Source organism: Vicugna pacos, chromosome 16, assembly GCF_048564905.1.
Source record: "Vicugna pacos chromosome 16, VicPac4, whole genome shotgun sequence".
In the NCBI taxonomy this organism is placed as follows: Eukaryota; Metazoa; Chordata; class Mammalia; order Artiodactyla; family Camelidae; genus Vicugna; species Vicugna pacos.
Window position 1 is genome coordinate 51,398,866 of NC_133002.1, and position 22,226 is coordinate 51,421,091.

Sequence of the window (22,226 nt, forward strand, 5' to 3'; positions counted from 1 at the left end):
TCTCCCCTCTGTCCGGCTCCTTAGCTGCTGCCTTCAGGGAGCTGGGGTGCTGGGTAAGGACCCCTGCTTCCTGAAGACCCAGGGGCCTCCAGGGCGATTGGTGGGCAGGTGGGGCTTGGTCAGGGACAGCGGAAGACAGTGAACTCTGTGCCAGGTTAAGTAGGAACAACTTAGTTACTCCCCCTCAGTCTCCTCATCTGTAGAATGGGGATGACCACAGGCCTTATCTCCTAGGCTCTTAGGAGGATCACCTGAGGTAATACTTGAAAGGCACCAAGACGATTCTTGGCCTCAGGTGGTGGATCAGGGAGGCAGGTTGCTAAGGGACTCAGAAATCCCCCACTCTTTACCCAAGGGGTCTTACTCTTTTGTGAGTGGTTAAGTTGATGGAGAATCATGAGCGTCTGTGAGCAAGAGGAAACAGAACCAGGACAGGCTGGTGTCAGGGTGGCCAGAGGTGGCAGATGCAGAGGCTCGAGCGGGCCACACCCCAGACTGAAGATGTTCATGGAGATACTGAACAAGCATTTTCCAGGGGCAAGTGGGCTAGACGGAGCCCTCTGCCCTTCCTCCCTCCTCCCCTGACCTCTGCACACTTTTGGGGCTACCTTATGGGTCTAAACAAAATCACCAAGTCCCCCATGCTTGTTGGAACAAGTCGAACATTAAGAGGGTGAAAAAGAAAAAGTAAACAATCCCTCTTCAGAGTTGTTTTGCAAAGGTCAGCAGCCTGCTGTGTCTCCCCACATCTTTCTTTGTGATGTGCACCTACACGTGTGCATGTACACAAGGCTTCCCCTTGTTTCAAAAAAAAATTAATATTTTTACATGGAGATGTTGATTTACACACAGTTGTAATAAACAATACAGAGAGATCCCACATACCTTTTTCTGGGTTTCCCCCAATAACATTTTACAAAACTACAGTATCACAACCAGGATACTGACACTGTGACAGTCAAGAACATGCCACCAGCGCAAGGATCCCTCATGCTGCCCTTTTACAGCCACACCCACCTCCTTCCTGTCCCCTGCCTTGGACACTGACCCATGGCAACCACCAAGCTGTCCTCCCTTTGTATGGTTTTGTCATTTCCGGAAGGTTCTATAAATGGAGTCACACAGCATGTGACCTGTTGGGACTGGCTCTTTTCACTCAGTATAATTCTCTGAGGAGTCGTCCAGTTGTTGTACATATCAATAGTCTGTCCCTTTTCCTTGCAGAGCAATATTCCATGGCATGAATGTACCAGTTTATGACACCTGGATTGTTTCCACCAGTCACAGCTGTGGCTTCCAGCTGTTTCTCATAATGCTGCTATGAACAGTCATGTACAGGTTTGGGGGTGAACCTAAGTTTTCATTTCTCTGGGATGAGGGCCCAGGAGTGCACTTGCTGGGTCATACAATGGTTGCACGTTTAGTGTGATAAGGGCCAACCTCACTGGTTTGTGGAAGAGCTGCCTCCCTCTTGGAATTATTCAATACACTTTACTCTGTAAACTGCTTTTTTCATTTACTGATGTATACAAACTTCTCTAGGTTATACCCATAGATCTGACTTTAAAAAACTTGTCTTCAAAAAAACCCAGTAAGTTGATACTAATCCAAAAATTGCTGGAAATCTTAGAAGGAAATAGCAGAGGGGCTTGGGGACCAAAGCTTGCTCTAACACTGATAACGCTAAAAGAAAATGGTGCTTTGGCAGAGATGAGGAAACCATATATTTATATACTTAATCGGAAAACAAAACTCAGGTTTTGACACATTCGCCTGCTTATAGACATGTGAGTTCCAAACGTCCTTCCAATACATCATGCTAACCTCCACTCTGCGTTTAGGGTGATATTTTGTATTTGGTAGGAATTGTAAATAGAAATCACACTGTCCAACATATTAACACATTTTTAAACACATTCTTTTTAGAGGCTGCATGACCATCCATAGTTAGGGTTTATCAGTTTGATTACACGGTAGATGAGACACTTTCCTTTCTCGGGGCTCTGGCTCCCTCCACGTGGCGTTCTGCTCAGAGATACGTTGACGGCACATATTCTGCCTTCGCTCTTCCCCTCAGCAACGCCTCTCCTTTTCTTTCCTTTTTCCTCTCCCTTCCTCCTCCCACACCAAGCTCTTCTGCACAGACTGAAGGAACAGGCATCGCTATGGGTAGAACTGTGTCCCTCCCACCAAAACTTTTGCGGGTGTCAGAACCCCTGGTACCCATGAATGTGACCTTATTTGGAAACAGTCTTGAAGATGTAATCAAGGTAAGACGAGATCACACTGAGTTCATGCAGCCCTAAATCCAATGACAGGTGTCCTTACAAGAAGAGGGAAATCTGGACACAGACATACATATGGGAAAAGCCCAAGTGAAGACACAGATCAGAGCGATGCGTCTACACATCGAGGGATGTCGGGGACCACAGGCAACCACCAAATGCTAGGAAGAGACAAGGAAGGATCTATCAGAGACTCAGAGAGGACAGGGCTCTGCAGACACGTAGATTTCACACTTCTGGCCTCCAGAACTGTGAGACAATAGTAGTCTGTTTCTTCTAAGCCACCCAGTTGTGACAGTTTCTTATACAACAGCCCTCGGAAGCTAACACGGGACAGGAAGTGCGGCGGGCCTCGTTCACTCGTCACTGGAGTCCAGCCTTGCAGGAAGGCAGACAGACCTGTTAGGTCTTCCTGTGCCCTGTCAACTGCAGGGGCCCTCAGCGATGTCTAAGAAGCCACATGTATGGGGCATCTGTAAAAGCATCTTCTTGTTGGGTGTACAGCAAAACTCATGCACTCTCTCGGGCTTAGGCTTCCAAAGCACTGGGGAAGGTTCCTGAATCCTCCCCCTCTACTTACTTCCAGCCAGCGACGGGGACCTTACCACCTTCTACAGCATTCTCTTTTCAAACAGCTTTAGCTTCAAGTTCCTGAGAGGCCATCTACTTCCACGAAACTCCATCCACAGGGATGACTTATCATCCCGGGGAATAAAAGTATCCATCACCTATCAAGTGTCAACTCTTCAAATCACTGAAGAGAGGAATTGTATCCAACAGCATGGAAGGACATGCTAGTTTTCCAGCCGTCCAGGATTTGCACAAAAAGTGAAGCTCAAAACTGAGGACCAGAGGTGGCTGGCCAGCTGCCAACAGTTGGGACCAGATGAGTCCCCCAGCCAGACACTGTTACCAGGCTGGAAGCCTGACCCCACCCCCATCAGCCTCCCCACTACCCCCATAAGAAGTGGGGGCTATGGGAGAAGGGCAGGAGTCATTTCGGCACACGGAGTGTGAAAGAGATTGCTCCCCACCCCTGGAATCAAGAATGTAAGCATTTCCCTTAAATGAAAGTCCTCCCTGGGTCAAACATCTTCATTTCCTTCAGCCATTTCATTATTGAGGGTTCCAGATCTTTCTCCAGCCCCATCCCCTCCTCTGGGTCAGCTCCCAGCTCCCAGTGCTCAGAAGCACAGCACTCACCACCAAACCCAGCGTTCCGGGCTGGGTCTGACCAGCCCAGAGCACAGCAGTGTTGTCCCCTCCTCTTCTCTAGACCCCGTGCTTCTGTTAATGGGACCTGGTGTTCCCAGTGACTCAGTCTCCTTGGACTTTTTTCGCGAGAGCTGCCTCACTTCCTCCAACCTGTTTTTGTCGAGTGGAGTGTTCAGTCCTAAGGACTTCACATTTATCCCTGTCAAATTTAATTTTGTTAGTGTTGGCCTCAAGGCATTTAATAGGGAGAAAATTAATGGCTGATGTGAGAAGTAAGAGAGAAAGCCGTTGCCCATCCACTTCACGTGTGTTTTCTCTCGGTGAACGCGCCATTTACTGTGTTCTCTGTCAAGTGACATTCAGGGCGGCTAATTTTGAGATCCCGGACTGGCCACAGTGCAGGAGTACCAAGGTGTGCTGAGGTCGCTGGCTTGTGCTCCCAGAGACCCGGCGGTCCCCTCCTCCTGAGGGTCAGGAAACCACTCGTGTGATTTCTTTATCTGTAAAACTCGGGAACCACACCAGAGGGAGCCCCTCCTGCTCTAGGATTCCAGGACTATTTTGTGGAGAAAAAGTCCAGGAGTCTGTGCGTGTGTTAACATCTCTATTCATTGACATACGTCCTGTTAAAGGTATTTCAGTAGGCATAGGAAGCATCTGGAAAGAAATATCCTAAAATGTATCCACAGTTTTACTTCCGAGTGAATTGAAATTTTCTCCTTTACATTTTCTCTGTATTTTCTGAATTTTCTACAACGTCTGGAAGTGAACCAGCCAGGCTCACTGAAAGTGAGAAAAAGAAACCGAATCTTTGATTGTAAGGCAAGTGTGGTGTTGTGTCTGAAGGAACCACAGGTCCGTCCAGATGTGGAGGCTGGGGAGTGGGGTGGGAACCGAGCGTGGGTGACATTTTAGCCTCCACGGGTGAGTCTCCCTACTGATTTCCTTCTGGACTGTGATGATCATGCCCTGAGGTTAAGCCCTGATACGCAGCAAGGGTGACCGATCCCCAGGACTCAGGCAGGCATGGGGACGCAGCACTGTCAGCGCTGAAACCAAGAGAGTCACAGACAAACCAGGACAAGTTGTTCACCCCATGAGTCATTTCAGCATCTGACTTAAGCTTCCATAATAGGCCACCTCAGAGGTCCGTCGTAATTCAGGGAATCCTGGAGAAAAGAACGTTAGAGGGAGGCTTAATAATCATGGCGCTCACTCGTGTAATTCCTTATCGCTTGCAATGCATTTTCACAAGCCCTACTTCATCAGATCCTCACCGACACAAATGGCAGCAAGGCACACCCATTGAAAGCATACTTTCTGCCCCACCTCCTGCGTCTCTGCCCATCGTTTACTCCAGCCATTCCTCAGTGCAGCAGTCAGCTCCATGCGGGTGTCACCTGCTGCTGTCTCGATTCAGCTGCTCCAGTTATTTCTTGCTTTTTGCCCACGGCACTGGGTAGGTTGCCCAGGGGAGCTGCAGCGCACGCATGCGCGCAGGTGGAACTGAATTTCGAGGGATTGCGCACCGCCCCTCCCCCACTGCCCCAGGGTAACCTCTGAGCTGGAGGATGGGAGCTGGTGGGTAAATGTTCCCTCAGCCTCACTCTCCCAGCCCTCCCCCATGCCGGCTCCCCAGGATGGCCACCCAAGACACAGCGCCTGCGTGCACGCCCTGGGCTCAGGCTTAGATGAAAACTAATGTGCCGAGCACGGTCAGTGCATCAGCCCATCTCATCTTTGTAACAACACGCCTTTGAAGATGCAAGAAAGAGGCTTAGAGGTATTGAAAGCCCTGTTCTCCCAAGCCCCAGCGCAGAGATCCAGCTCTGAGCTCTGAGGCAAGCTGCCTAATGCGGTAAAGGAAAGACTTCTTTGCCCCATTTTCAAGAAGAGGCTCAGGGGATGCCCGTGGCAGAGCGGCAGCCCCTGGAATCCAGCTTCTTGATGTCTCCCCAAGTGTTCTTCCCACAGCACCCGAATGCTGCCTTTCCAAGAGCCCTCAGTGAACGCAGGAAAGGGTTCTGATGCAGCGTGGGTCACTGGCCTTCCTCCCCAAGACAGATCAGGAAGTGAAACCAGGTAACAATCAAGGGTGCTGGGTAAGCTTCAAGAGGACAGTTTCCTGACGGTGAAGCAGGAGGCAACGGTGTCTCCAGACCTTGGAAAAGGCGGCTCTGGGTCAGTGGGGTACATGGAGCTGGGGAGGGGCAGGCCAGGCATGGCAAGGCCCCTTTCGGCTCCAGGACAGGGTGACTGTGACTAGAGTCGGCCCTCTGTATCTGCAGGTTTCGGCTGGTATCACTTCCGGGGGCGATACGAGCTGGATAGCCGGAGAAGGGATACGAGATGGTTTGGATCTTAAGTGGAGGCTGAGCTCAAAGCCAAGGTTGGGGCTCAGGTGTGGGGCCCACATCCGGGAACAGATGCTTCTTCGGGGGTGGCTGCTCAGACATGTGATTTCAGAACATCCCCATAACCCTGGTCAATAAGAGGCATGGAAGAGCCCAGATGAGGCCCAGCTGCTGATGGAGGCTGCCTAGACTGGAGGAGGAGGTGAGGGTGGGAACCACATGTGGGGCCAAACCTTCCACCAGCTTCGTTTGAATCACATGTTGGAAAATAATCAAACCACACTTATTTTTCTAAATAGCTATCGATTTGGATTTTGTAATAGTTCAAAGTGGCCATCTCGTAACTAGTCCAGATTAGGATGGTTTCCCTGGACTGTACACTGTGAGCTGGGTCATCTGTGCCAGCCACAGCCCTGGTCTAAGGGCCAGATGCACCAAATCCACATCTCAGGTGGGGCAGTGGGAGGAGCTCAGAGCCTGCCTGCGTCTCCCACCTGCTGCCAATCACCTGCTCGAACGGCTCCTCCTCTAATGTTTTCCCAGGGCTGCTTAATGTATGAGCCTGGTCCCCTGACCCTAACGTCCCATGGGAAGGATGGGAACAGCCCAGCAGTAGGGCTGTATGTTTCCAGGAGGATACAGACCTTTTCAGAAAGGACCCAGGGCTTTGTGGAAGAAGTGAAGAACTGAAGGATGCAGGGTTTTGGCTGGAATGATGGGAAAGAAGGTGGAAGGGAGAGTGTTATCCTCACAGTAAGAATAATATCAAGGATTCCCTTAGCATCTGTTATGTGCCAGGCTCTGTTTTAAGCACCTGACATCTATGAACTCCATACTAGCCCTACAAGGTGGATAGGATTACTGACACCATTTGCTACTAAGTGCCCTAGCTGGGGTTTGAACCCAGGCTGCCCGGCTTCAGAGTCCATGCCCTTACCTCCCACACTGTGGAGGCAGAAGGGCACGCTGTGTTCTCAGAGCTACAAGCAGTTTTGATTGGCTGGAGCATGACGGGAAAACATGGGTCCCTGACACTCCTTATTGGTGGGAAAACTTGTTTTCCCAGACTTTGGGGCTAAGGGCACCGGCTCATGTTTGAGGCTGGGTTAACCTTTTATTGAAAGTGGAGATGCTGGAGCAGGAGGGATGGCAATCCAAGACCCCACACAGGTCAGGACAGCAAGTGGTCAGGGATGGATGGACATGAGAGCAGAGCTTGCCCATGGCGGCAGGTTGATTTTCCAGAGGTGCCGATGTGGACAGAGGGGCGCTACAGTGGTCCGTACAAGCAAAAGGTACAAAAGCGGGCAGGCAGGCCAGCCTTGTGCTCTGGAACCTCAGGTGGCCTGGCCTGGCCTGGCCTGGGTGGAGAGCAGCAATGGAGAGGCAGAGACAGAAGAGGCTGGGCTAGTGGTGGTGTCCTGCAGGTGGGCTGAGGAGATGGGACTTCGCTGTGTGGTCTCCACGAGGGTAACCTGGGGTTGAGGCTCTGTAGGGACAGCCACTCCCGAAAGGAGCTGCACGGGGTAAGGGCAGCAAGGAGGTATAAAAGAAAGGCAGCACAGGGCAGAGCAAACAGGGAGCTTGTTTAGGGAGACCCTGGTTCTTGTCCTTAGATGTGTTTACAGAGCCTGGGATGGAAATGAATGGGCCAAGATCATTCTGGCACGGAGAGTCAGCGTGTATTGTTTCCAGAGCTGCCGTAACAAAGTACCACAAACCAATTCAGTGTTTCATGGTTCTGGAGGCCAGAAGTCCAAGATGAAGGTGCAAGCAGACTTGGTTCCGTCCCAGGGCTCGAGGGAGCATCTTCCAGGCCCCTCCCCTGGCTTTGGATGGTGTGCTGGCAATCGTTGGCATTCCTTGGCTTGTAGACGCATCACCCTGATTTCTGCCTTCCTCTTCTGCACACGTGTGTGTGTGTCTCCAAATTTGCCCTTTTCATAAGGAAGCCACTTACATTTGATCAGGGCCCACCCTAAGGACCTCATTTTAACTTGAATAATCTCTATAAAGACCCTATTTCCAAGTACAGTCATATTCTGAGGTACTGGAGTTAGGACTTCAACACAGGAGTTGGAGGGGACACAGTTCAGCCCATGAGACAGGGTTGGGGCAGAGGCCCTGGCCAGGCATCTGGTACTCCAAGCTGCCACCAACAAACCCAGGCTCCATGTCTCTCCCACCCCTCCAGCTCTTTGCCCTGCCTTGACTCCAGCCCCCTATAACTCCCCCTCTGAGCACCCTTCATAATTCCTCCACTTCCATGCCAGGCTCCAGAGGGCCCTCCTAATCACTGTGATTTCCCAATTGGCACACGCTGGTGTCTCCTAAGAGCTGGCCTCTCTCCAGTTGCGAGGAGGCAGTCGGCTGGGAAACCTCTCCAAGGGTTCCTACAGAGAAACTCCGGGCTTAGAGCGGCAGCCTGGGCTGGGCTGGGCTTCCTTGTGGGAGCCTTAGCTCCCTGGCTTGTAAGTGACTCTCTGTAAGACCCCGTTAAGCCATGATGACCTTCAATTCCTTCATCCAACTTAGACTTTGGAGCACCTGCTACGCCCTAGACGCTGGGGACTCAGAGATGTGGCAGAGCATCTGCTCACTCAGAATGCAGGCTCTCTTCTTCTTGGGCACATGGCTACACTCTGTCTCTCAGCTTCCTTTGTAGTGAGATGGGGCCATGTGACCAAGTTGGCCAATGGGATGCAAGCAGAAGTGATGTGTGTCCTTCCTGGAGAAGGCTCTAGAGAAGTGGAGGTGCCTCTCCATCTCCACAGCGTCCCTCCACCAGCCCAGGGAATGGTGGTGCCACAAGACAGGAGCAGCCTGGGTCCCTGAATCCCACTGTGGAGGAAGGCCATCCACGAAGAGGACTACCCACTTTAAACTGCTCCACGAGCGATAAACCCACTTCTATTACATTTCAGACAGTCTACATTTGGGCGTGTTTCTGTTACAGTGATAATCAATAATACAAGGGGACAGCAAGGCAGGCAGGGTCCCCACCACCCTGCAGCTTTCCCGGCGCACAGCCACTCAGTGACCACTGAGGAAAGGAGGAGGCCAGAGTTTCAGAGAGCACGTCGTCCCAGGCTGCAGAGTCTGGAGAGCGTCTCCTGATCTGGAATATGGAGAAATGTTTTTAGATCTTTCAGAGCTGAAGTGAGGCCCAACGAGCCCCATGTAGGTCAGAGCATTTTGAGAAGGTTCAATCTTGATGATGCGGAGGGTGAGGATGTAGTTTTTAACCCCTCGTTTCTTGGAGATGCCTTCAGATGAGAGTGTTTCTGGACTGTAGTTTGGGGAGGAGCCCTCCGTGTCCTGTCCATGGCCAACTGCCTGGGATTCAGAGCCCGGGCAGTCTCTTTGGGCACCAGCTCCTGGGGTAGATTCCCACATGCTCTCTTCTCCTTTCTGAAGTGAGCTTATTAGATCATTGAAGTGCCTCATTGTCCCTCCAGGATCTGTTTGGGGTCTTTCTTTTGATGGAGACGTGGCTCATCTATTCAACACTTTGCCCATTCTTTTAATTCAGTATCCATTCATCTATCGATGCCAGGCTCTGTGGGAACCCAAACTTGGGTCCTGCCAGCGAGAATACCTAGCCTGGCTGGGGAGGTGAGTGTCCGCATCACCTTAGAACAGGAGAGCCAGTGACACGTGCTATGAGGCTTTCAGAGAAGGAGGGCTAAGTACTGGACAGGGTGTCTGGGGCAGCTCTGGGGAGCGGTGAGGAGTGGGTAGGATTTGACCTGTGGCAGCCCAGGTGGGGAAGGCGGGAGGGAGAAGCCCAGAGGTGTGTCTGGGGAGTGAGCTTCTGAAAGAGAGCGTGCATGGGGAGTTGGTGGGGGTGGTGCTGAAGCTGAATAAAGCAGGTGGAGCAGCAGTCATAGAGGGGGTCTGGATCACCCTGGAAGGATCCTGGATTCAATGCCATTGGCCCCAAGGTGCCGCTGTGACTTTCCTGAAGCTGGAAAAGTCTCCCCATGACTAATTCAATGACCGCCAGTCCCCCAAGGCTCTGCACGTCTCCGATTCTATTCCCAGGCTGGCTCCGTGGGAATGCGACCTGTTAGGTTTGAGGGCCCTACCCTGGGGCCTCATGGGCATCTTATTTCAGTCCCAGAGGAGCCCAGCTGCCTGGGAGATGCAGGCTCGGCTCTCCCAGGATTAACAAGCTCTCCCTTTATTGCTCCCCCTCTCACCGCAGCGCCCTGGGAGGAGGGACACATTTAAACTTTGGCTCAGAGTCACCAGCTTCCTGCAGCTGCCAGACAGACTGTGGCATCCTCAGTGTCCACGCTGCCAGGAGCAGGGAGCGGGGAGGTTGGCAAGGGACCTTAAATGCAGCCCGCCTCACCCCTCACTCACTGTCAGTCACAAGGAGAGAGCGTCTTGAGCAGTGATGGGCCCTGACTTGCACTGTTTCTGACCCAAGAGAGGAGAGTGGATTCCCCAGAGACCTGGCCCCTCCTTCAGCTCTAGTCTGTATCCAGGTGGCGGACAGGGGGTTCCATCTCTCAGATACTTCGTCTCCTCTTCAGCAGTCTAGGTGAGCTATTAGGTCCCTAAGGGTGTTTCCCCACTGGGACAGTCGGAGTGGGGCTAGAGGAGGATTTGGGAAAGAAGTCACCCTTGTTGTCATCAGCAACAGAAGAAAGATGGCACCCGTTTCAATGGAGCTGGGCTCTAGTTCAGTGTCCAGCGGAGGACTGGGGGTCTGTCTGAACTCGTTCCGGTTCAGGCTTCTTCCCCCAGGATTCACAGAGAGAACTCTATTTCTGCCCCCAAACTCTGTCTCTTTAAACCTGGAACCTGGAGATCACAGTTAGTCTGGTAAATGGAGGCACCTCTAGAGGTCTTGGACGCCAAGGATATTATGCTGGGACAGCTGGGCAGTGACTCAGAGGGCAGAAGATGGGGAAAGAAGGGGCGGGCCATCGGCTTGGTGCTCAGCCCATCCTGAGTCTCTGATGTACCCCTGGGGTACACCTGTGGGGAGCCCCTTTTTCTGGGAATGTGTCTCTCACAGAGTCCCCCCGATGGCTGCATCGCATGGCCCTGCTCCAGGCACACACCTGGCCCAAGCTGGATCAATCAGATGCTCTCTTAGGAGTTTGGAGTTTGGGTCAGAAGCAGAGGAGATTCAAGGGCTAGGAGACTCAGGGGAGCTCACAAATGAGGTGTTCTCAGTGGTCCATGATGCTAGTTACGTAAGTTTCTGATTCTCCCCTTCCTCAATCTTGACTGTTAAGCTCCTTTCATCCCTTTGGACTCTCCGCATTCTTCCAATAAAGTCTTCCTTTAGGACCAAGTAAGAGGAAGTTGGTTTCTTGCATCCAGGAGAGCCGTAACCCCTAACCACCCACACCTTCATCGGGGGTTCCAACCAAGAGATTCCAACCTAGTTCTCATGGGCCGGGGCCACACGTCATTCCTCAGGGCGGGTCTGTGATGCTCTTACGAGGTGTGAAAATGAGTGCAGGTTCCCAGGAGACCACAGAACCCAGGGGAGGGGAAGGGGACATAGTCTTGGGGAACTGGAATGCTGAACGCCAGTCTCCATGTTCCCACGTGGAACCTGTGAATTTCAGCCTCTTGGGAGCTCAGTCACCTGGGAAAACCCTTGCTGGGCTCATCAGTTAATGGTTCCCTGTTTCCTCATCTATTGAGTGGGGATCCTCACAGACCTTGTGCAGCTGCCATGAGGCATTAGGGAAACAAAAGCATGTGAGGCCAGCACAGAGAAAGCTCCCATTCGTGGTGGTTTCTCCCCCATCCCCCTAAAACAAAGGCTTCCTACCTGTTCCCCTGAAACAAAGGCTTCCTACCTGCTGGCGGCCCACGAACTAAGCCCTTGACCCAGGTCTCCTCCCACAAACGTGACGCCACTTCAAGAAAGGCCTGCTGTGAGGACCTGAGAGATGGCTCTCAAGCACGGGAGTCCCCATCCTCACGGCCCAGTTCCCTGGCCCTTGGTGGGAGGTGGGACCTCAGCCTCACTCTCTCACCATCCGCTATCCTTCATTTTATTTTGCAAATTCTCCAAGAACACAGAGCGCCGGCCTCACGCATCTTCCAACCCCTTGCTCCAGAGCGGACGGGATTTTCCAGGCTTCCTGCCGAGATTCATAATTGAATGGAGTCAGAGAGATTTCCCCAAGAGCTCGTTTCTCTCCCAACACAGGGAAATGAGAGTTCAGTTATTGTCTCTCTGATTTTTCTACTTGATTTTTCTGCTTGATAACTGCTGCCTGTATGAAATCTCAGTACCAAGGTTTTGGTTTTTTTCCCTTCTTCTTCGTTGTTTCTTTCATTCTTTTCATGAGCAAATATGAAGCTCCAAGGGGCGAAACAGCTCTGCAGGTTCCAGGCTTTTCCAGGTTGGTTTGGCTCTGCAGATCTTTGGAAAGCTGTGCTCCAATAACCTGAAAGTTTTAACTGAAGGGCTTGCGTGAGGGAAGGAGATACACAGAGCGGAATCATAAACTTCTAGAAGGAGACCTTGGGACCATCTACTTCATCCCGCTCACTTTACACGTTAAGAGCCTGACCCCTGGGGAGATGAGGGGCTATTTCCAGAGGGACAGGCTGGCTGGTGACAGAGCCAAGTCTCTTGACTCCGAGTTCAGTGCTCTTTGGCCCACCCCGCACCGCCTGCTCCAACGCAGAGGTTCCCAACCAGGGAAGAGTTTGCCTCCTGGGAGATGATGCCTGGAGACAGTTTGGACTGTCAGAACTTGGTGGAGAGGGGAGACTGGTACTACTGGCAACTAGTGGGTGGAGACCAGGGGCGCTGCCAAACATCCCATGGTGCACAGGACAGCTCCACACAGCAAAGAATGGTCCGACCAAAAATGGCATTAGTGCTGTGGTCTGTGATACAGAAGTAGCCTGCACAGACCTGAATCCTCCCTTCCTAAGCCCATGGCAGACGTTGCTTATCGCTCTTCTCCCCAATCACAGTCTAAATTCCCAATGCCGTGCCCTGTGCAGGGGCTACAAGTCGAGATGATACCTTTGGATCATCCCGAGGCCAGATACCATGAAGATGGTAGGTTCTGAAATCATTCTCTTGGGTCTGAGTCCTGGCTCTGACATCTACTAGCTGTGTGATCTGGGGTCCTAATTAATCTCTCTGTGTCTCACTTTTTCCCATCTGTGAAATGGAGATCATAAATGAGAAAATTTTCAGAGGGCTGTTTAGGGGATTAAACAAGTTAAGGCAGTCTTTCAATGTCACCGTGCCTGGGACAACGTGGAAGCTGCTATGAGGGTAATCAGCCCTGCTCTAGTGACAAAGAGGCAGCTGGTCCTATCAGAAGGGAGCAGGCCAGTTTTGTGCCCTATCAGGACTGACACGGACTCTTCCTTGTCCTCAGATACCCATGACATAGCGGCCTTCAAAATGGGCAAAGCCCCCTGCTGTTAGAAGGCCCAGCAAGATGACCCAGCTGTCCCTTAGTCCTGTGACCAGTGGGCTGACAAGAGCTGGTTTCTGTTCATCACGGACTCCCTGCAAAGCCCCGTGCTAAACTCTTTACATTTTCTCGTTTAAGCCTCAAAATAACCTATGAAACAGGAGCTCCATTTTACACACAAGAAAGACAAGGCTCCGAGAAGGCAAGTAACTTACCCGAGGTAGCAGAGCCTCAAGCAGCCAAGTTAGGATTCTCACCTGCTCCCATCTGGCTCCAGAACCAGAGCTCTCCCCACGGTGCTGCCCTGCCTCCCTGTTCTGTTTGAGAACCATAGACGGGAGACGGGAAACAGGAAGATGGGAGGCAGAGAGAGCCAGTGTCTTGAGGGGCACACGCTTGCTGGGTCACCAGCATTTTCTGACAGGCAGGTGGGGAGGGATGAGGGGCAGGCTGCTGGGAATGCAGATCCACTTCCTGTATCTCCCCAGGGTTGGGAACAGCTCCTCCTGGTCAGCCAGAACCTGGGTTCCAACCCAGTTTTCAAGTCCCCTGTCACTGCCGCCGGCACCCACAGTCCAGAGTGCCAGGTTAAAATTCTCCCTCACCTGCAGGGACCCTGATGCTTCCAGGTCACTTGGTGAGGAGACACCGAGCCCTGGGCTTGGACGGGACTCAGCACCTGGGCTATTCAGCCGCACCCAGGGCCCTGTCTCTTTGTCCCCAACCCTCAGAGCACCGGATGTCCTGACTGTGCTCGGTCCACTGCCTGGTGATGTTTCTGGAAGGGCTTCATTATTGCTGGACCTGGTACCTTCCATTCTCTCTGGAGCCAGAGAGAGCATGTCAGTGCCATCTCCCCCCACAAGGACCCCTCCAGTGCTGGTGGAGCAGCTGTGGATTGACAGCCATCCAGTCCCCCCTCAGTTCAAGTCAGCAACCACCGTGCCGAGGGCCTACCGTGTGCCAGGCGCCAGGCGGGACACTGGGCCACAGCGGGGAGCGAGCCAGACTCTCTTGACTTGGCATCACCAAAGGTGCTGGGGAGCCTGTAATGGGGTCAGGGAAGCTGCCCAAGGAACTGGCACTGGAGCTGGGTCGTGAAGGACGAGCAGGAACCGGCCGCGGGAAGACAGGGTGGATGAGCTCCAGGCAGAGGGACTGGCACTGCTGAGGCCCGGAGGGAAGAGGTAGGCGGTTGGAGCACATCTGGGGAGGTCAGAGGAGGTCCATGCGGTGGCTGGAGGTGGAGGGCCTGGGCTGGGGGCAGAGATGGGAGATGGCAGGGTCTCGGAACCAGAGGGAACCTTGAAGTTTTGAGAAAGTTCTGTCCCTCTGCATGGTGGGGGTACAGAGCAGAGACAAGAAGGCAGCTGGAATCCAGGCTCTGGGACGAAAGTCTCACTCACAGTCACCTGCTAATTTGAGGCAGAGAGGGAGGATTCCCCAAGGTGAATTCATGCCCACCCCTATCCGGCTTTAGACTAAGCATCCATCGCCCCTGGAAAGCAGCCTTGGCTCAGGGACACTAGTGCCCTCTCCAAGTGGCCTCCCCGGGCTGCTTCACCCACTTCTTTCCGGCTGTGCCCAGACTCAGGGTCTGGAGGACGTGGCCACTAGCCCCTGCCAGTCCTCCTGTGCCCCTCCCTGTTCATCCCAGAGGCCACACCCACACCCCTGTCTCTGTTGCCAGCTCCGGGTTCCAGGGCACATGTCCTGTGCCTGTGGTCCCTCCCCTGCCTCCTGGACCTTTCGTTCCCAGGGACAGCTCACTTTCCTCCACTTCCTCCAGGAGGTTTGGAGCTGAGGCCTGGGGCCTTTGCTTGAAGGCAAAAGAGAAAAGTAAACCAAATGTAAAACCCAGCTTTCCTCCCTCTCAGCACAGCAGGGCTGGTGAGTGGGGCGTCGGCGGGCTGGGCCTCGGCGGTTACAGGCTGGCTGGGAGCGAGAGGATGATGGAGAACCCCCCGGGAACAGAGCAGAACAATTGTCGCTGTGAGTCAAGCAGGCTGTTTATGGGGAGGATGAAAGTTAATGGGAAGCCGTGCTGCAGCTCCTCACTATTAAGCAAGAGAAATGCTGGCGAGAGACACAGAGACAGGCGGGAGCGGCTTGGAATGCAGTGGGATTCTGCCTGGAGAGCGCGCGGGGTAAGGCTGGTGAGGGCCCATGGTCCTCACCTGATGAGGAAGCAATCTGTGTTTGGACATCACTAAATGTTACCTCCTCTCTGGGGGCTTCTGAATCTATTACCCACCACTCCGTCCCAGGCCCACTGAAAGTCGGGGGAGAAGTCGGCCCTCTCCCTAAGTCATCGACATAAAGCCTGGCTCCCCGGAGGCCGCCCAGTCAGACAGCCTGAACTGGGAGCCTCCGCTACCCTAACAGTTGCAGTTGCTCTGGTTTCTTGCTAGACTTTGCAGATGCACAAGGGACACAGGACCAAAGCCTGCAGAGGGGAGCCTTCTGGGGTCAAGCAGTTGTTCCTGTGCTACCAGAACTCCTGTGACCACCAGCAGCTAGCACACATCAGTTAGTTAACATGCTTATCAAGTGTTTATGTTTTAACTCATTTTGTCCTCACTACAACCCTCTCCTGTGGGGCTGCTATTGACTCCATTTTACAGATGGAAAAACTGAGGCCGTGAGCGGTTAAATGACTTGCCCAGGGCTGCCCAGGGTAGAACACAGGCAGCCATCCCTCAAAGCCTCAGCACTGAAGCCACTCAGCCCTACTGCCGTCACACACGCTCTATAACACATTCGTACAGGCACCAGCTGGCCAGGAGAGGGTTGAAGGAGGCCCAGCCCATACAACGGAATGTCCCACCAGCTCCCCGGACCACCTCGGGAGCGCCTGCCTCTCACCAGCTTCCGTTTCAGGCCAGGCCAAGTAGACAGAGATCCGCCCGCTCTCCACGACCTCGCCATGGCTGGGCTTGCATAACCTTTCTCTTAACTGGTAACCTTGTCACTGCCTCCCTTGAAATCACCTTCCTTCTGGTGACACGGGACTCTGACCACAGCACCATAGATGATTTTCCTCCTCCCCCAGGAACAAGTCTGGGCGTGCCAGCCATCATGGGCTGATTCCTGCTGACCCCGCGTCTCAGGGCTGACCCCACGAGGATTCCTGGTTCCTGTCATGCTCTTCTGAACTATGTTCTGCTTTCGGTTCTCCCCCTGGCCTGGAGTTTCCTCCCCCATTCAGCCTTGTGAACTCCCAATGTCATCAGGGCCAGGGCCGCCCCTTCCAAGAAGCCCTCCTGGACCTGCTTCCCCCTTCCTTTTGAGCACTATAATGTGCACTTCCCTATCACTGCAACTTCCTGCATTGTATTTAAATTGTGTCTCCCCGCCTGATTCAGGGGGCCAGGTCTGAGAATTGTGTACCTTTGAATCTCCAGCTCCTATTCCCATCTGCCTGATAACATGCCAGAGGAACGGCACTGAGCTTCTGTCTCCATAAGGGGCTTCTGTGGGGCTGGAGAAGTCGGCGGGCACTGCTCTCTCCTGGCTCCCCCTGGTTCCAGGTCCACGTGGGAAAAGTGGAAAGAGCATCCACTCTGCACTGTCACCCGTCTTCCACACCAGCGGGTGATCACCCCAGGGTTGCCCCCAGAACGCCCCATAACAGAGCTGAAAGGCACTGGCAAGAGTGAGAGATGCCAGAGAAAGGCGCTGCTTGTCATCGACCCTCCTAGGTCAACACATCACTCCAGGAAGCACAAGCCGATTGTAATATGATAAACACGACTGTTCTAGAGAAGAACGCCCAGGAGCTCTGCCCTCAGAGAACCACAGCGGAGATCCAGTGTGACCGGCTGTCAGACAGGCTCCACTTTAACCCACTCTAAGACCAAAGGTTGAAATGATGGCCACAAGGAAAAAGGAAAAACCCCAAGGTCTGTCTGGATCCAACACACACTGTCCTAAATTCCCAGAGTCTTGATGTTTCAGAAAAAACGCTGGCCCCCACGGAGAGCGGCGGGCAAACGGCAGTGTGGACTCTCAAGTCCCGCCCCTGCCCGGCCTGGAAGTCCTGACCCTGAGCCTCCCACCCCCCACTTCCCACCCCTCCCCATTCTTTGCCGGAGCCGCCGAAAGGCCCCTGCCTCCCCCCCCACCCCCCCCCCCGACCCCTAGCACCGTGAGAAGCCGCCTTGCGCGATGGCAGGGCACTCATCACTCAGTAAGCCATTTCCCTCCCAGGTGAAATCTGGATCCAGACATAGGAACAGCACATGCGTCAGCCCCCGGTAGAACCTCTCCCTGTCTGCGGACGGAAACCCGGGATGCCCACTGCCAGCGGTTCACACGACAGCCGGAAAATGAAGCTCGTCCCGGTGCCTTGACCCAGGGCAGCGGTGGCGCGAGCCACAGCCGGAAGCCAGCACCACGCCCGCGGAGGCCTGAATAGTTTACATCTAATGCCTCTGAGTTATGGGCTTTATACCTTTAGATACCAGAATAAACTTGATTTGAAATCGGCCCCAGGGGACATTTGTTAAAGAGAAATAAAGATGTTAGATTGAGTCTACGGCACTTTGCAAAGTGGCTCTCTCCACTGGCGTCCACTAGGCTGTGAATTTCTGGATAATCTAGGGGAAAGGTGGTTCCAGCCCTCGCCATATCAATGCTGTGACTCCCCAGTTCCTCACCGCCCCCATCTGGGAAATATCACTCTTTTACTCACCCCCTAACCCCCCATCAGCCTCTTAGAAGGAAGGATGGGGAACCCGCGAGCTGGCTGGGCCGGTGTCGGCCTCGCTGCTGTCATATTTGTTGCCTGACATGTCCATTTCACAGAGGAGGAAACTGAGGCTCCAGGAAGTGCTATGAAGAGCAAGTGGAGACAGCCAGGATTTGAATGCAATTATCTGGTTCCATAGTTGCATTCTTTTACTTACAAGACACCCAGCTCCGTGGTCCATTCTTTTACTTACAAGACACCCAGCTCCGTGGTCACTAGGACTAGGCCACTCTGAGGGCCAATTTGGCAGTCGGCTGAGTCTATCACAGGCTGTTCAAGTTGGGACCCTCTCCATGCCTTGTTTTCCTGCTCCAAATAGCCAGGATAACCCCAGGACCCTCCTCTGAGGGTGAAGATTAGGTAAAAGCACGAGAGGACCTTGGCACAGTGCCTGACGCACCTGCTCCGTGTGTGTCTGCCCTTAGAGGAAAAACACTTTGTAACATTAGCCTTGATCTTAAAATGCTTCTTTCTTCGAACGACAGGATGTGTCAAGCTATCTGTGTGCGGACAGGCATGTGGGTGAGAGGGTGCATGGGAGCTCCAGCTGGGATGGTGATGCGGGGGAAAGGTGGATGGACGGGTGTGCACCTGTCCCAGGGCCCAGCCCAGTCCCAGCGAGGGTGAGACGCTGCCTTTTTCCCCCAAATGCATGCTCGTCGCTCTGAGCGGACAAGGATGTCAGGGTGCGACCCACAGCAGGAGCAGCCCAGAGTGTCTTCCAGCAGCCGATGACAAGCCCCCGGAAGCCAGTGGCCTGGCTGGCCCAGCCTCTCAAAGCCCATGTCTCCAACTGAGCTCTAATTCACAGGGCTGCTGCCAAAGCTCATTAATAAATGATGGAAAACCTCTCAGCAAATGTCGAGCCCTGAAACAGTGCCGTGCGGCCCCCACGAACGGCGCCAAGCAGCCTCCGGGTGGTGAGGCCAGCAGGAGATCACTCACGACCAGTCCAAGCCTGGGCAGTGAACCGGGGCCGGCTGTTGACACGTGGGGCCGCTGGACCCAGGGGTGGGCGTCCCCTCTGGGGCTTCCCTTGGGGAAGTCAGAGGCAGCCAGGTTCAGATGCGAATCGGGACTGCCAGCTGGAATCGAAAAGGTCAGCCTGATCAACGTGTTCTCTGACTTGTCTGGGGGGCCGGAGAATCGAGCAAGGAGAGGAAAGACTCACAATCCTCACTGGGAGACCCCCTGCCTGGCCTGGGGGCAGTGAGGGTGTAGGACCAGCAGGAGGCATCTCCAACTCTCTCCCTAGAGACCGGTCCTGTTTCAGCGCCAGAAGCCCACTGTCCCTGTCCTCACAAAGCCTGATGTAGGGAGGCCTGCTGGGGGCAGTGGGCTCCCCTCAGAGGTATGCATTTACATTCTGAGCCCCTGAACCTTCTTTCATAAAGGGCCTCCAGGTGCCCCCACAGACAAGGACCCCATCTTCCCGAGAAGTCCTGTTTGGGCATGGTTTTACCCATGGTCCAACCAGGACAGATCCAGATTTTGTTGGGCCCTGAAGTTTGCAGTTCGACAGGCCTTAAAAAGAACACAGTTACAAATGCACAGAATCCAGGCCTAGGAAGGGAGTCTGCAAGGGAAGACCTGAAGCTTTGGCCTCTTGAGCATCACGGTAACCCCACTTTGTGCTGATTTTGTCCGGAGAAAGCAATGTAAACAGCACAGCCCCCCCCCCGAGCTGTCACCTTCTCACCCCACATCAGGCTCCGGGGAGCCTCAGGATGCCTCAGAGGGGTGCACACCGGCAGCTCCTGTCTGACCGCCGCCCCCCCAATCCACCCATTGTAGGGCTGCTTCTCGCTGGCTTCTGTACACAGACCCCTCTGTCTGAGAAAGATCAGCATGGTGGCAGGCAGGGCTGGGTCCCTTTTGAGCAGCTGGGAGGACCTTCTTATTTGATATAGACCCTGTGCCTGGGAGAATCAGTGCTAGGTTGAATGAATGAATGGAGGAATGAATGAATGTGGTTAAGTCTTCGCGGGGAAGGCTGCCTCTAGGTGAGTCTTGAAGGATGCACCCAGTGGGGTGGGCAGGTGGCTCCCCCCGGGGAGGACCCACGGGCATCCCAGCAGGCGTGGTGGGAGGTGAGGCTGGAAACACAGAGCAGACAGTGGGATCTTGATGTGGGGCCCTCCTTCGACGTGGCAAAGCTCAGCCTGCAGATCGTGACTTCGTACCTCCGATTTTTGAGTGCTTCAGCATCAGGACCAGTTTACGCCCTAAACATACAAGGTTTCTGGCCCTCGGATGGCAAGATGCCTGGCTGGTTGTTCAACTCCTCCAAGAATCATGAACGTGTGGTCAGGAGCTGTCAGGTCCTCTCCTGGACTAGCGTTTGGGGGCTACACGGGGGGGTGGGGCCCATGCCCCATCCAGGTGGGAAATCCCTGCTCCGTACGAGACTCTCCTGAGGGTCACAACAGAGAACATGCTGTAAGTGCCAAATGGACAATGAGTGGTGACACAAGAGAAAAGACATCGGCCACCGACCCACACTCCTTGCACCACCGCCTGGCTCGGCACCTGGTGGGAAGTTCGCCCCCCACCCGCCGTGGGATCTGGCATCTGGGAGGAGGGGAGCCACGCTTCACACTGTTTGGGGAGGTGGTTGTTTTGTTTGGGGATCTCATTTCAGCTTCACTTTTCTCCAGACGAGCTGCAGTGATTCCTACCACTTGGGAGCAGGGGAGGGGGCAGCAGAAACTGTAAGACAGGCGTGCCCTGCTGGCGATCAGGCTGGAGCCCGGCCAGGCCTTCTGGCTCCAGGGCCAGGTGCCTTCCACGTGCTCTGCCCATCCTGTGTTTTCCTTTGTGAAGGAGATACTCTTGCAAGGGGAGGGGAGGGAGCCACCGTTTCCCGAGCTCTTAGCAACGACCAGTGCTTGGCGGTCTCCCGATCCAATCCTCCTAACACCCCCTTGAATCAAGTACTATCATCCCGCTTTTGTAAATAAGGAGAATGAGATTTAAAGGGTGTGAGAGAAAATTCTCCAAGGTCACACCCCAAGTCAGGGCCAGGGCCAGGCCCCCAAGGCAACTTCAGCTTGGTCTCCAAGTCAACTTTGCCTGACCTTGGTTGGCAGAATCCTAACATAGTTCCCAGAATCCATACCCCTTGGTGAGCTCGCCTTGAGTGTGAAAGGGGTGATTAGGTCATGTTATATAAGGCTCCACCGTGGCGGGCTGGAGGGGGAGCAGTTAGAGCGACACTCCTGCCGGCCTGGAAGAAAGCATACTGCCATGTCGTGAACAGCCGGTGGGGCCGTGTGGCAAGTTTCCGTGGGCGCCCCCAGGAACTGAGAGGCCCCTGGCTGATGGCTGGCAAGAGAACGGGGCCTCGGTCCTACAGCCACAAGAAACAAATTCTGCCAACAACCAGGGAGCATGGGAGAGGACCCCAAGCCCAGAAAGGAACGCAGCCCACAGACACCTTGATTACAACCTTGGGAGACCTGAGTAGAGGCGCCAGCTAAGCTGGCCTGGACTCGCAACCCACAGCAGCTGTGAGATCCTCGATCTGTCGTTTTAAGGCACGGAGCTTGCAGTAATTTGTTAAGAAGCATCAAAAACAAATATATTTCTCATCCAAACAAGCCCGTTTTTGCCTTCAGCAGCCCCAATCCAGCCTTGAAAACAGCCCTGGATCCAGAAAGAAAGAAAAATATTCACGTTGCCTCAGGAAAATTGTTTCATCTCTCTGAGACTCGGTTGCCTCGATTGTAAATGGGGATAAGACCGGTCCCTACAGCAGAGGGTTGGTGGGAGGATTAAATGAGATGATGTGTCTTTCTTCTCAGCCTACGGAGTGAGCTCTTAACACACAGTTGCTAACAAAACTGACTTTCTTTTCTTTGAGGTTACCCCCTCTCGGAGGGGGACACGGGCAACAATTCAGGAGGCTGGCTGATTGGGTGGTTATTCGCAGAGTTGAATGAATTTCCGTCAGTCCTGCCGTAACAAAACACCAACAAACCAGGATGGCTTAAAACAACAGAAATGTATTCTCTTCCCCTTCTGGAGGCTAGAAGTCCAAGATCAAAGTGTTGACAGGGCCCTGCCCTCTCTGAAAGGTCCAGGGAAGAATCCGTCCCGTGCCTTTCTTTAGCTTCTGGTCCTTGCCAGCCGTCTTTGGTGTTCCCTGGCTGGTAGCTATACCACTCGGATCTCTGCTTCTGTCTTCACGTGGCCTTCTCCCTGT

General features: G+C 53.7%; 1 protein-coding gene across 1 annotated transcript in view; it reads right to left on the reverse strand.

Annotated features, from left to right (window-relative positions):
- CACNG4 (calcium voltage-gated channel auxiliary subunit gamma 4) overlaps positions 1–22,226 on the reverse strand; it is a 57,683-nt gene that overhangs the window by 13,168 nt on the left and 22,289 nt on the right. The gene's annotated exons all lie outside the window — the stretch shown is intronic.